At 42.3% G+C, this 13,333-nt stretch overlaps 1 pseudogene; it reads left to right on the forward strand.

Annotated features, from left to right (window-relative positions):
* The first annotated feature begins 1,418 nt into the window (after positions 1-1,418).
* On the forward strand, positions 1,419-3,458 carry LOC147732715 (lamin-B1 pseudogene; annotated as a pseudogene).
* Positions 3,459-13,333: the final 9,875 nt, after the last annotated feature.

Raw genomic sequence — 13,333 nt, forward strand, 5'->3', positions numbered from 1 at the left:
CCAGGAAGTCACCCCCACTTGAATAAATTGCACCTTGTATTAATATTGGACCTCCTTCTCTATCTCTTCAGTACACTCCTGGACCTGTTGACACTACAGAAGAAGGACCATCCTGTTCCCTTCAGGACAACCCTGCTGTTTGAGACTTGGCTTGAAGTCTGCCCTTCTGCTATCAGAGGTCTGCTCTGCTGCTCGAGGCCTGCCTTGTTCCCCGGAGGACTGCCTACTACTTGAGAAGGAAAATAGGTCCTGATCCTTTCATCCCAGGCTAATATAAGTGACTCCAAGGGTCAATTGGCTGACCTCCTGTTCGGAGCTACAGGGAAACAACAAGCTCCAGGAGCCTTCCTGCAACTGCCTAACTGACCTACAACTGTGCCTGTCTAGACCTGCAACTGGACCTGCCTGAGCCCTGCTGACCTCTGGTAGAGCGAGTCCCTGATCCTTAAAAGTGCCTCCCCAGGTCTTGGACCCTTGATTGTTATCAGAGTGCACTCCTCTACAAGAAAAGGTGAAATGCTTACGTTTGGGCTCTTCACAGTCCCAAATGGGCTGTTCGCACCAAGACTCTGCAGCTTGCTACGCACACCAACACAAAGGTCTGGGGAACCAACTTTTCATGCTACACGTCTGATAGTGGGGAACAACAATGCGAGATTTGACTTTCGTGCTACAGTAATGACAGCCCGCAGTGACAGCCAACGTAAAGCTCCAGCAAAGACTGCCTGCAACATCAGAATGGATATTCAGGCTACAGCAACGACCGTCCACGACACCAGGCCTGCTCTTCTTGCTACAGCGATGGCCATCCGTAACAGTCTACCTGCTCTTCTTGGCCTCTTCCACCGCAAATGAAACTCTTTGCGCACAACTTTGTGAAGGTAACTTTTGCAACAGGACTAACCTGATCCCTTTATTGCTCCTGTGCTCCATCTGGTAGAGCCTGTACTTGTGACTTTTTCCCAGTCAAGCATGACCAGATGACCATGAGTGGCTCTTTTAAGTGCTAAATCTACTTAAAACTTTGAAACTGCATACCTTCAATTCTACTGATTGGATTTTTGTGGTTCTGTTATTATATTATTTTGTAAAATTGACCCTAGTTTTCTAAATTGGTTTGGGATTTGTCTTATGCTTTGTTTTCACTTTATTACTGTTTGAGGGATGCATACATACTTCACACATTGCCTCCAAGTTAAGCCTCACTGCTTTTGTGTCAAGCTACCAGAGGGTTAAACGCATGTTAATTTAGCAACTTTTGTGGTTGACCCTGACAAGGATTGTGGTTGTTTCCTGGGTGAGGTTTCCACCCCCTCAACCAATAACATGATTTATCACAGAGTGACGTCAACCTGAGGGTTTTTAAAAAGGCAAGAACATTTAGATCTATCACTGTGGAAGAGGGCTACAATCCGAAAATGATTCCAGATCTGGCCATCAAAACCAAAACAGCAGCTGACAGGCTTCTGCATCTTGATCTCAGAGTTCAAGAAGGTCAGAACACATACTAAGATTATACAATACTGTTAGCCTTTTCGATTGGTTAATGGTCTAATGCTTATCCTTTCGATAGTTGAGGAAACAGAGGCTTTTCTTTTCTATGTAAAGAAAGAAGCGGACCACGGAGATGCACGTTCGAAGCTTAAAGCCCTTGAATAATCACTCAACTCAAAAGATGCTGCCCTAGCTACAGCCCGGAGTGAAAAGAAAGCACTGGAAAAACAACTGGATGACCTGCAGGAGGAGTGTGCACAGCTTGCAGCCTCCTTGAACTCTGCCAAGAAACAGCTGGGAGATGAAACTTTGTTTAAATTGGATCTGGAAAATAGCTGTCAAATTCTCATAGAAGAACTGGAGTTTCGTAAAAACGTTTATGAGGAGGAAGTTAGGGAGTCCAGCAAAAGGCACAAAACTCGTTTTATTGAGGTGGACTCTGGACGCCCGGACTACGAATTTAAACTGTCTGAAGCTCTTCTGGATATTAGAGAGCAACATAACTTGCAAGTGAAACTCTATAAGGATGAACTGGAGCAAACTAACCAGGACAAGCTGGAAAACGCTGTGATGGCTTCTGAGATGAACAGCAGTACGGCCAGCAGCATCAAAGAAGAGCTGATAGAACGCTGCATGCGTATCGACGGCCTCTCCGCCCAGCTTTCTAATCTGCAGAAAGAGTCAAGAGCATGCCATGATCGCATGCAAGAGTTGGAAGAAACGCTAACCAAGGAACGTGATATCTGTCGCAGGATGCTGGCGGAGAGAGACCGAGAAATGTCTGACATACGAAGACAGATGCAGCAGCAACTTAATGACTACGAGCAACTTCTGGATGACAAACTGGCCCTGGCTATGGAGATTAATGCTTATAGAAAGCTTCTGTAGGGTGAAGAAGAGGCTGCAGTTGTTTCCTAGTCCAATATCCAATGTGACTGTTTCTCAAGCCTCATCGAGTCGTAGTGTCTGCACAACAAGAGGGAAGAGAAAGAGAGTGGATGTAAAGGAGTCTGAGGCTAACAGTAGCGTTCAGATACCAATCAATCAATCATATCATTTGTAAAGTGCACTACTCACCCGTGAGGGTCTCAAGGCGCTGGGGTGGGGAATGCTGCTACTGCTCGAAAAGCCAGGTCTTGAGGAGTTTTCTGAAGGTCAGCAGGTCTTGGGTCTGCCGTAGGTGGATGGGGAGGGTGTTCCAGGTCTTTGCGCGAGGTGGGAGAACAATCTGCCGCCTGAGGTCGCTCTTCGGAAGTGGGGGACTGTAGCGAGGGCGAGGTCGGTGGAGCGGAGCTGGCGGGTGGGGGTGTAGAAGCTGAGTCGTCTGTTGAGGTACGTTGGTCCGGTATTGTGGAGTGCCTTGTGTGCGTGGGTGAGGAGCTTGAAGGTTATCCTCTTGTTGACCGGGAGCCAGTGCAGGTCTCTCAGGTGGGGTGTGATGTGGCTGCGGCGAGGGATGTCGAGGATCAGGCGTGCAGAGGCGTTCTGGAGGCGTTCCCATTCTGCCTCTGCTACTGGAAATATTACAATTGAAGAACTGGACATAGATGGGAAATTCATACGCCTGTAGAATACCTTTGAACAGGATCAACCTTTGGGAGGCTGGGGGATGGTCAAGAACATTGGAGACTCCACAGCTGTTTACAAGTTTACCCAAAGATATGTACTTAACGCAGACCAGATTATGACTATCTGGGCTGCTAATGCTGGAGTACCTGCAAGTCCGCCTTCTAACCTCCTGTGGAGGAATCAAAACTCTTGGGGCACTGGTGAAGATGTTAAAGTAGCATTGACAAATTCTCAGGGAGAGGAAGTTGCAACTAGAAGCACAGTCTATAAAGTGATTTCAGATGGAAGACGATGAAGATGATGGTCTTGAGGAAGATGTTGAAGTTGTACAACAAGACATTTTCCATCTGCAGGGAGAACTAAGAGATGTAAGCAGAAGTTGCTCTGTTATGTGAGATAGAAAGACGCTGAAGACGATTCTGTTCTTGGACCATGGGGTAGCATTTAACTGCTGACATCTCCCCTCTGCTTCGACAGGTGCTCTGGTTAGCGCTTAGAGAACTGTAGGTGATAAGGTGCTCTATAAATAACAATTACAATTACAAGGCGGAGGAGACGTAAAAATGGTCTAAGTGGAAATGAAAAGTTGGGCTGGTGTTTGATTTCATGCTTTACTAGTTGAGAAGTGTGGTATTCTTGAGGGGGACACCGCTACGGTCAGAACTGAATACCCATGTGTTCCTACACCTGGGATTATTGGGTGTGGTAACACTGAGCCTGGTTTTACTGGATGTGCAGCTACAGTTTGGAAAACACTGAGTCTTCAGAGCAGTAGAAAGCAGAGGCACATTCCAGTCCTCACCTCCAGACCACATTTAGCAGCTTGGGGAGAATGGAATGCTTTCTCCCCCAACAACCCAAGGGTGTGCTGTGCTCCCACCAACCTCACACCTAACAGCCCTTGAATTGTGCCGTGCTGTGGTGCCCTGATCTAATTTACTGATTGCTCAGAGAAGGTGGTAAATGGAAGTGGTAAATTCCATAAAATCATGCAAATCCTGTGGAAATTATCTGGTAATCTGAGGCCCAGCACACCATTCCCAATTCGAGGGAGTTTAACACATGACCCTTTTAAAACATGTACAACAAGGGGTGGTGAGGGACAGAGTCTCTGAATTAAGCAGAAAGCTCTCACCCAGTCAAGAGATCAGGGCTAGATCCAACACCGTTTTTTAGCTCACTGCACCATCCCAGTTTCAGAACCTGGCTGTATGCAAATTAGTCTGTTCCTGTCCCAGTGCATGATGGGAACAGGGCAAACCAAACTACAAAAGCCAATTCTTACACTGGGAAGGAAACAAGCTCCCGGGGACCGGTTTCTGGCATTACAGCCGTCTTCGGCCCGGTTTGCTTGAATCCTGATGGTGCAATGAGCAAGGGTCTCACATCTGAGAATACCCTTCGACGCTTAGGGTGGACAAAAATATTTACAACAAGGGGTGGTGAGGGACAGAGTCTCTGAATTAAGCAGAAAGCTCTCACCCAGTCAAGAGATCAGGGCTAGATCCAACACCGTTTTTTAGCTCACTGCACCATCCCAGTTTCAGAACCTGGCTGTATGCAAATTAGTCTGTTCCTGTCCCAGTGCATGATGGGAACAGGGCAAACCAAACTACAAAAGCCAATTCTTACACTGGGAAGGAAACAAGCTCCCGGGGACCGGTTTCTGGCATTACAGCCGTCTTCGGCCCGGTTTGCTTGAATCCTGATGGTGCAATGAGCAAGGGTCTCACATCTGAGAATACCCTTCCACGCTTAGGGTGGAAAAAAATATTTACAACAAGGGGTGGTGAGGGACAGAGTCTCCATCAGGATTCAAGCAAGCCGGGCCGAAGACGGCTGAAATGCCAGAAACCGGTCCCCGGTAGCTTGTCTCCTTTCTGGTGAAGAATTGGCTTGGTAGTTTAGTCTGCCCTGTTCCCATGATGCACTGGGCCAGGGACAGACTGATTTGCATATAGCCAGGTTCTGAGCTGGGATGGGGCAGTGAGATAAATAACGGTGTTGGATCAAGCCCTGATCTTTTGACTGGGTAAGAGTGGTCTGCTTAATTCAGACACTCTGTTCATCACCACCCCCTTTTCTAAATCCTTTTAAAACATGGGAAGATGTAGTTTGGGATTATTTATTCCTGCCATATCATTTCCCCATGGAGTTAACAGGGAAATGGTAAAGGGTGCTTTTAATACTGATTTATGCTTTGCTAATCGGTTTTGCTCCTTTGTCTCTTATTGTGCAACTAAGGCAGGCTAAGATGCGGTGGGCAGCCAATTCTGCTTTAGAGGAGATTGAAGTCTGAAAAATAAACATTAAGGGTAGTAGCTCTTTGTCATTTTTAGGTCTTACCTACAGAAAGCTCAAAGTGTCTGTTGTCAAAGATCTATTGTCTACAATACAATATACTTACAGAGGGATTTCGGACAGCACATTGCCTGCAAATCTCCTTTGCTTGCTTCTTATTTGATGGCTTCCTTTCCTCTTCCTATGTTTGTCCCATCCATTCACGACAGAGTCTTTATCACTCCGTTTCACTGGATACATTGTAAGCTTCCACAGCTTACATCCTGGAACTATCTTTTTCTTTTGATGCCAACACTTTAAGGGAGTGTATTTTTTCTTACTTTCCAACCTCTTTCCCGTGCGCCACTTCCCTTCATCATCCCTGGTAGCCACTTGCTGTCCTTTTTGCTTCCACAGCCCCACCCCCTCCATCCAGCTTGCCTTTTTTTTTATAACCCTTCTCTGTTTCTTCCTGACCCTTCCTGCTCACCACCTGTCAGTAGCTTATACTTTCTCCCTAACCGACCTACATACTCCTTGCTTGCTCCCCCACCTCTACCAATACCTATTTTTAATGTATTATGTTTTTTACCTTTTTGCAATTTACTGCTCCAAGATTGGTATTCACCATCTTGGAAAAGTAAATTAAATATACCCAAAATGACCACTGCGGCATGACATGTGTTCACACATACGTCATTACGCTGTGGCCACATTAGCATCCTTACACTTACTTGCGCATGTGTAGTAGTGCATGCCTGCTTATATATCATCAAGCATTGGCCAATGCTGTTCAATGTTTTTTTTTCTCCTTTTTACGAAGTGCACAGCATCAGCAACAAGCACTGACAAAGTCTAAGAAAAGCTCTTTTGGCTTTGATAATGTTCGTTTTCATGGTTAGGTCAACTTTGCGTTTCGTTTTTTTTAGCAATAGCTGGACATTCAGCCCCTCACCCAGAAAGGTACGGGTGGAACTACCGGGACATCCGTGTTCCTGCATCCCGTTTAATTCTCTATTCGGCTATACTGTGTTTCTGATCGAATGATGGGGGCATGAGAAGGCCAGTGGCTGTGTAGTGCTTTGCAACAAAAAACATAGTTAGGTAAATATTAATATAAATGAAAAAATTGTCAAATTGCACCATGAATGGAACATTATATTCGGGATTTTTAAAAAGCTGCTTTAGTTTCTGCTCAACTATAATGTCAGTAGGCTGGCTTGTTGCGCAAATGTCAACGCTGAGATTGACATAAAGATCCGGTTGAATTGTGGGACGTCTGTTCATTCAGTGTCTTCACCCTACAATGGATGGTGAGAAGTGCCTGGATTCCAAAGGCGCTGGGGTTAATCTGCTCCGTTACATTTATTGTTACCTACATGCCTTGGGAATGTAGAAGTCATTACCTTGCCCACGCAGTGCGCTGAGCGAGATAATACAGAAAGGCTTTGCCATTTGCACACTTATTCATGCAGAGCTAGAATAAAATAATAAAACAATAGCTGTTTATTGATTTCTCTCAAAACTCATTCCGAGTTAATCTGACCCTAAACGTCTGCCATTCAGCTAAAATAAAGGCTTAGTGTTTTGCAGAGCTGGTAAACACCAACTGGACATTTAAACAAAGAGCAGCATACAAACATCTCATGAGAAAGGACATGGGAGAAAAGTAGGCGAGGGTAATAATCATGCTAACAAAGCATTTTTTCCCCAAGGCAAGTGAACCAGCTCTGTGAACCCTTCAGTATGTCTCATAATTCGCAATATTACAGTACTTCTTATTTTGACTGCAATTTAGCGCACAATTTTCGTGTGTAATTCAGGTTGGAAACAAATTCTATTTCTCTGAGAAAACTCTTGGACATCTAAGCTCTTCTTTTGCAGCATTTGATCATGATAGTGCACCAAATGACCTTTAAAAATGCTATCTAGATACTCACAGAATGCAGTCCCATGGTGCACTGCGCTTTATTTCGCATTGGCATGAACTGGTTGCCTCCACTACTCCGGTCTAGAAGCGATCGGATGACCTGCGTGCTGTTGTGAAAGAGGTTACAGCTGAGCTGCCTCTACAAAGTACCAGCATTAACCAGAGACGGACGTAACTCTATAGGGAGAACCTGAAAGGAAATGTCTGTAAGAAGCAGCCAAGGAAGTCATTTAGGCTGACCACAGATATCTTTTTCGCTCTTTCCATTAGAGGGGTACAATAAATATGGGCTCGGAACTAAAATTGCCCTTCTAACAAATATATTTCACAACATCGCATTGACTAGATTATGGGACGCTCTAGCAGCTGGGCTTCAAATCAATTTCGTCGGGAGCTTTACAGAAAACGGGTTCTTTGTTTGTTAGGCGGGTGCTGGGGCAGAATGAAGCTGTTTCTACGGGCAAAGGAGAAGTCGTTTTTTCAGTCTAAACTCAGAATTAGATAATATTCAGCTAGCATGTACGTTAGCATATGGGGTACGCTAAATGTCACCAATATATTTTATTTGCTAAATGTATTTCTTTTCTCACTTTAATTAAACAGTTGGTTAATTTAAACAAACAATTTAGGGCCGAACATATGAAGACCAGAGCTCAATCCAGTCGGTGCTTTTGCAGACTGACTAGTTTGTGTTTTCTGGGCTTCATTTTGCCAAGTGACAGATATACTAATGAGTTTCATCACAAAAGGACAAATTGAAGACATTTGCAATGCTCCTACCCTGTAAACGATAATGAGGCGGAATGCATTTTGTGGCTCTTTACAAATAGCTGCAAATGCAGGGAAGGAGGCCTGCAAGGGACAACAGACCTCTGCCCCTCTTTTGCCTTCTCTACTTGCTGACTAGGTGAAAGTTCAATTAAACGTGTAATCTCACTCAATTTCGATAATTTCGTGTTACCCTTGATATGCACAATTCTTGAAACTATGCCACTGCTTCACGTCGTGTAATTACCTGCCATTCATGGAATTTTTTTGCATTTTGTGTGCTAGAACTACACATAAGGCCAGAAAAGGAACAGCGGCTGCTTGTAGCACATGTGTTTTTTGTGCTGTTTTTGTCATTTGAAATACGTTCCTGCATCCAAAACAGACAAGAGGACGTGTTTCATGCTAAAATAGAGCACCTAATACCCCTTTTGCATTTGGCATTATTCATAATTTTGCTTAGTTTTTCCTGAATTTCACACAATTATTCTAATGTAAAGTGAACGAATTTCGCACACCACTAGTGCTGACACGTTTTTACATTCCCTGTCACTCAAAGGCATAGGGCTGTATTAAAACAAATGTGGCCATGCAGGACGTAATATCAAAGGGACATACAGTGGTCCTGTGGAACAATGTCTACTACCACCACGGCTGGCAGCCATCATATATTATGGGGAAGATATCCAAAAGGTAGAGCTTACAATTTGTCAGTATCTGTTACAAACTTTTCAGCCTCAACTGTAGTTGTAAACTACTGACATATTTCTTTGCAAATTGGAAAGTGGAAGCAGTTACCACAGGCACACATCTGCCTCTGTACGATTTGAAATGAGTTGCAAAGAATCTGCTTATTGGAAAGATTTTTCCAACTTTTAAAGTACATTTAGTACATTGAAATGTTCTATTTTACTGTTGCAATATCCTGTCAAATGCTTTGAAACCACAAAAGAGTTTAGTAGGTCAGGCCATGTATTTCCAAAAGGCTAAAGGGAAATTAACAGATCAATGTAAACAATGGGAAAACAACTAATCAGGACAAATCCCTCTTACCAGGTCACTGTTCTGCAACGAGCAAGTTCTCTTTTCTAGCCGCTGATGCTTGTAGTCCAGTTAGGGACCATGTATTTGCTTATCATTATGGCATGTGATATTTTATTATACTGCTATTACCAGATGATCTATATAATTATATTTAGAATAATGTTCCCTTGGGGGGGTGTGGCTACCACCCAAGGAAGATGGCAGCGTTTCCATGACTCTCCCGGGACGGCACGGAGGCTAATGGATTTGACGACTCACCCGATGCCTGCGAACAACTGAAAATGGACTCGCAGGCCTGTGAAACAAAGGAGGTATCAAAGAAGTGAGTGTCCTTCTCTGCGAGCTGCTGGCTTTCCCTTCATGGCTACGAGTGGCTCCGTCGGTATGACGCGCTGCCATTTTGACCACCTGACCGACAAAAGAGAGGGCAGCAATGCTCTTATTCTTCCTTAATAGTTTCACAATATGCATCACGGTTTTAGGCAGTTTAAATGACAACTATCCTCTTACATATTCGTCCCCAATAACTGCTATATGAAACTTTTATTTTTAATGCATTTTACTCAATGCTGCAAAGTATTAGATGTTAGTCACATAAGCAGTATCCATAAATACTCCCTGAACTTCCTACTTCCTCATGGAATAATTGCATCATCATACTACACAGCGTTTTTCCTCACCGGCCTATTTTCCACCCGAACTTTAGCGGTACACAGTAGTTCTTTTTGATGCATTTATTCATACACTGCACTCTCTATGGGGTCTCACTGATTTTCCTCATATTATTCAAATATATGTAGTGTTACTCCAGATGAGATACTTCATAAAATTGATACAAGGAGGTGTGTATGCTAAAAGTATTTTGTCCTGTTCCTTACTGCTTCCTTATAGGGGCAAGTTAAAAAAAGCCCAAACTTTGCTGACGCCTTCAACTCTAAATTTTCTCACGCACTTTGCCTCAATGGAAGACTCTATGAATTCACTACCTAAAGGCGTCTCTTCATCCACTATTAATGTAACTACTGCTGTTAGCAAAGCACCAAGTAAGCGTTTGAAAAAAGACCCTACTTCTTCACCAAAGCAGACCTCGACCGTCTCTATGGACCTTCTTTTAGTAGAAATTTGAACTCTATGTCCATTTGAAGAAGAGACAAACTCTAAACTACAAATTCTAACGGACAGATGGTCACGGATGGAAGAAAGAATCACGCACTTGAGCATAACATTTAATCTCTAGGGTCCTCCAGTCTTAAGGTAGAAGTTCTTCAATCCCAGGTCACGTCTCTCCAGAAGTAGGTCGAAAACCTTGAAAACAGAAGCAGACAGAATAGTCTCCAAATATATGGATTACCAGAAGGATCAGAAGGTTCTGACCCTATCACCTTTTTAAAATAATTTCCCCCAACAATTCTAAGCCTACCGGCAGGCACTCTTCTTAAGATCCAGCATGCCCACAGATTGGGTCCTGCACATACAGCGACTTCCAACATGAGGAAACCAAGAGGGGTCATACTGTATTTTCTAGCATATACTGATCTTCTTAAGGTCTTGTCAGCAGTCAGGTCCGTGAAATGAATTTCATGGTCGGGTAACCTATTCTTATCACAAGACTATGCAAAGAGCACAGCTGATAGACGCAGAGAATTCCTAGCTCTGAGACCAGATCTTCGCTCTATTGGTGCACATTTTGGCCCCTATTCCACCCCTGTTTATTTAAAGTAACCAACAACAATAAGACTACTACTTATGAAGACTCAGCTAGGCTGAAGAGTTTCCTCACTTCTTGTAGTGCAGAAATTATGGACACATCTCTAGCACATACTAAGTAGTCTGTTCAGTCTAACTCTATATCTCAAAGTCATTTTTGATGTTTCTAACAACTTTTTATTTAAGAACATAGGGTCCAATTCACAAAATTAATCTGAGACAAAATCCTAACTTTCTGACTTTTGGTATTCACAGAAGGCATTTAGGAGTAGGATTTTGCCTTAGTTAAACTTACGTTTTGCTCTTAAGTTAAACTCAAGACAAACTTAAGTTTAACTGAGACAAAATCCTAGTTGTAAAGTTAGGATTTTGTCTTAGTTAAACTTAAGTTTGTCTTAAGTTTAACTGAAGACCAAAATTTAAGATTAACTGAGACAACATCTTAACTTTTGTACTCCTAAAGGCCTTCTGTGAATACCGAAAGTTGTAAAGTTAGGATTTCGTCTCAGATTACTTTTGTGAATCGGGCCCATAAAGAATGTTTTTGTTTAGCAAGAGCTATTAGATGATATTAACCTCTTTTTTTTCTCCTTACAGGTTTCATCTCCTTGCTGTATGACTTACCCATTTTGTCGTTCGTTTTGCGGTCCTTCCCGCCTTCCCTCATGGAGTCTGGAGCTATCATTGTTCCATGTGGCCTCATCACCCCCCCACCCCTTATGTATTTTGGAATTTATGTAGGTATGATCTTTTTTCTTTTAAAAATTCTAACATCAATCTTCCTTTTTCCAAGTCTACCTTGTTTTCTTTCTTTAACCCCTTTTTCTATAATTTCTTCCATTACCACCTCTTTATTTTGAATTCTTTCTTCTCTTTCCTTCTTAACCCACTGGTTTTCAATGTCATTATATTTGTACCTGTGTTATGGTCTATCTCTCATACCATATACATCAATGCTAGCTAATTTAAATATTTATTTTGTATAAATATTTTATGTCTTTGAAAATTGTTGCATGGAATGTCAGAGGCTTGAATTCCCCCATCAACAGACAACGAATATTTTCATATTTATCTAAATTAGATGTTAATATAGCATTATTGCAGGAGTCCCACCTTACAAAAGTCTGAGTCTCTAAAACTTAAAATGAATTGGGTAGGTGAAATTTTCTTTTCACCTGGTGATGGTAAAAGAAACAGAGTTATAACCTTATGTCACAAGGCACTGGATTTTAAGCTTATCTATCAGGAGTCTGATTATGAAGGTAGATGGCTGTTTACTAACTTAATGACCAGGAAGGCTTCAGTCTCCTTGTTAAATATATATGCCCCTACTTATGGTGATGCTCCTTTTTTGTCCCAAATTTCTCGACTACTGCAAAATACCCCACAGAGAACTTAATTCTTGCGGTTGACTGCAATCAGGTGGTCGATCCCTTTCTAGACTGAAAATCCAGGTTGTTTTCCCCCCAAATAAAGCACATAAAGCTTTTCTACTAACCATAAAACAAAGGAACCATACAGATGCATGGAGACTCTGTAATCCCTCTTAACAAGAATACACCTAATTTTCCCCACCTCACCAAACCCAGTCTAAATCAACCATATTTTCTTTACACATAATGTTTCTCAATCTTTATGTTCAGCTGATATAGGCCCCATATTCATCCCTGATCATGCTCATGTTTGGGTTCAGCTGGATATTTTACCTCAATCTGTACTTCCCAAAAGAGGGTGTTTTAACAATTCCATACTTTTAGACCCTATTTTCAAGGCTTCATTTGTATCCTTTCTTTAATTAATATTATCAAATGAATCAAACTGATAGTACGCCTTTTCATACAATTTGGGATGCTTTTAAAGCTGCTGCACGTGATTTTATCATCAGATATGTGTCCAACAAACGAAGGAAATCTTGATTACTTAATGCTGAACTTCTTACTAAGATAAGGAGACTGAAGCACTCCTTTAACAACTCTAAGCCGAAGGAATGTCTATCAGAACGTATAAATGCTAATATTGAATTTTTATAAGGATTTTACTAAAAGCGGTCCTTATATTTACTGTAAACCAGTGCGAAATTTTATGGGGGACAAAACAAATCAGGTAAATTATGAGCTAATTACCTCAAGATCAAGCAGAATAAACTCCAAATTGAATCCATTATTGATGAAAATCAAACATCAAAACACAGAGACTCCGAAATTTTGCAAGAGTTAGTACAATTCTATAAATCACTATATACACCAGAGAGCAAGCCTACAGACGCAGATATATCCCATTATCTTTCTACTTTCCAGAAGCATACAGATTCCCCAACAAATCTAGACCATCTAGAATCCGATATCACACAGATAAATTGCTTAACGTATTAAAGGTTCTCCAAAAAGATCAAGCCCCAGGCCTGGATGACTATACGTTTGAATTTTACTCGCACTTCGCCCAAATACTTCTTCCACATTTAGACACTCTTATTTCCTCCTGTATCAACTCATGCAACTCTTCGGGATCCTTTTTAGAGACCCTGATTTGTCTCATCTCAAA

The sequence above is a fragment of the Lissotriton vulgaris genome, chromosome 2_1 (genome assembly GCF_964263255.1).
Source record: "Lissotriton vulgaris chromosome 2_1, aLisVul1.2, whole genome shotgun sequence".
In the NCBI taxonomy this organism is placed as follows: Eukaryota; Metazoa; Chordata; class Amphibia; order Caudata; family Salamandridae; genus Lissotriton; species Lissotriton vulgaris.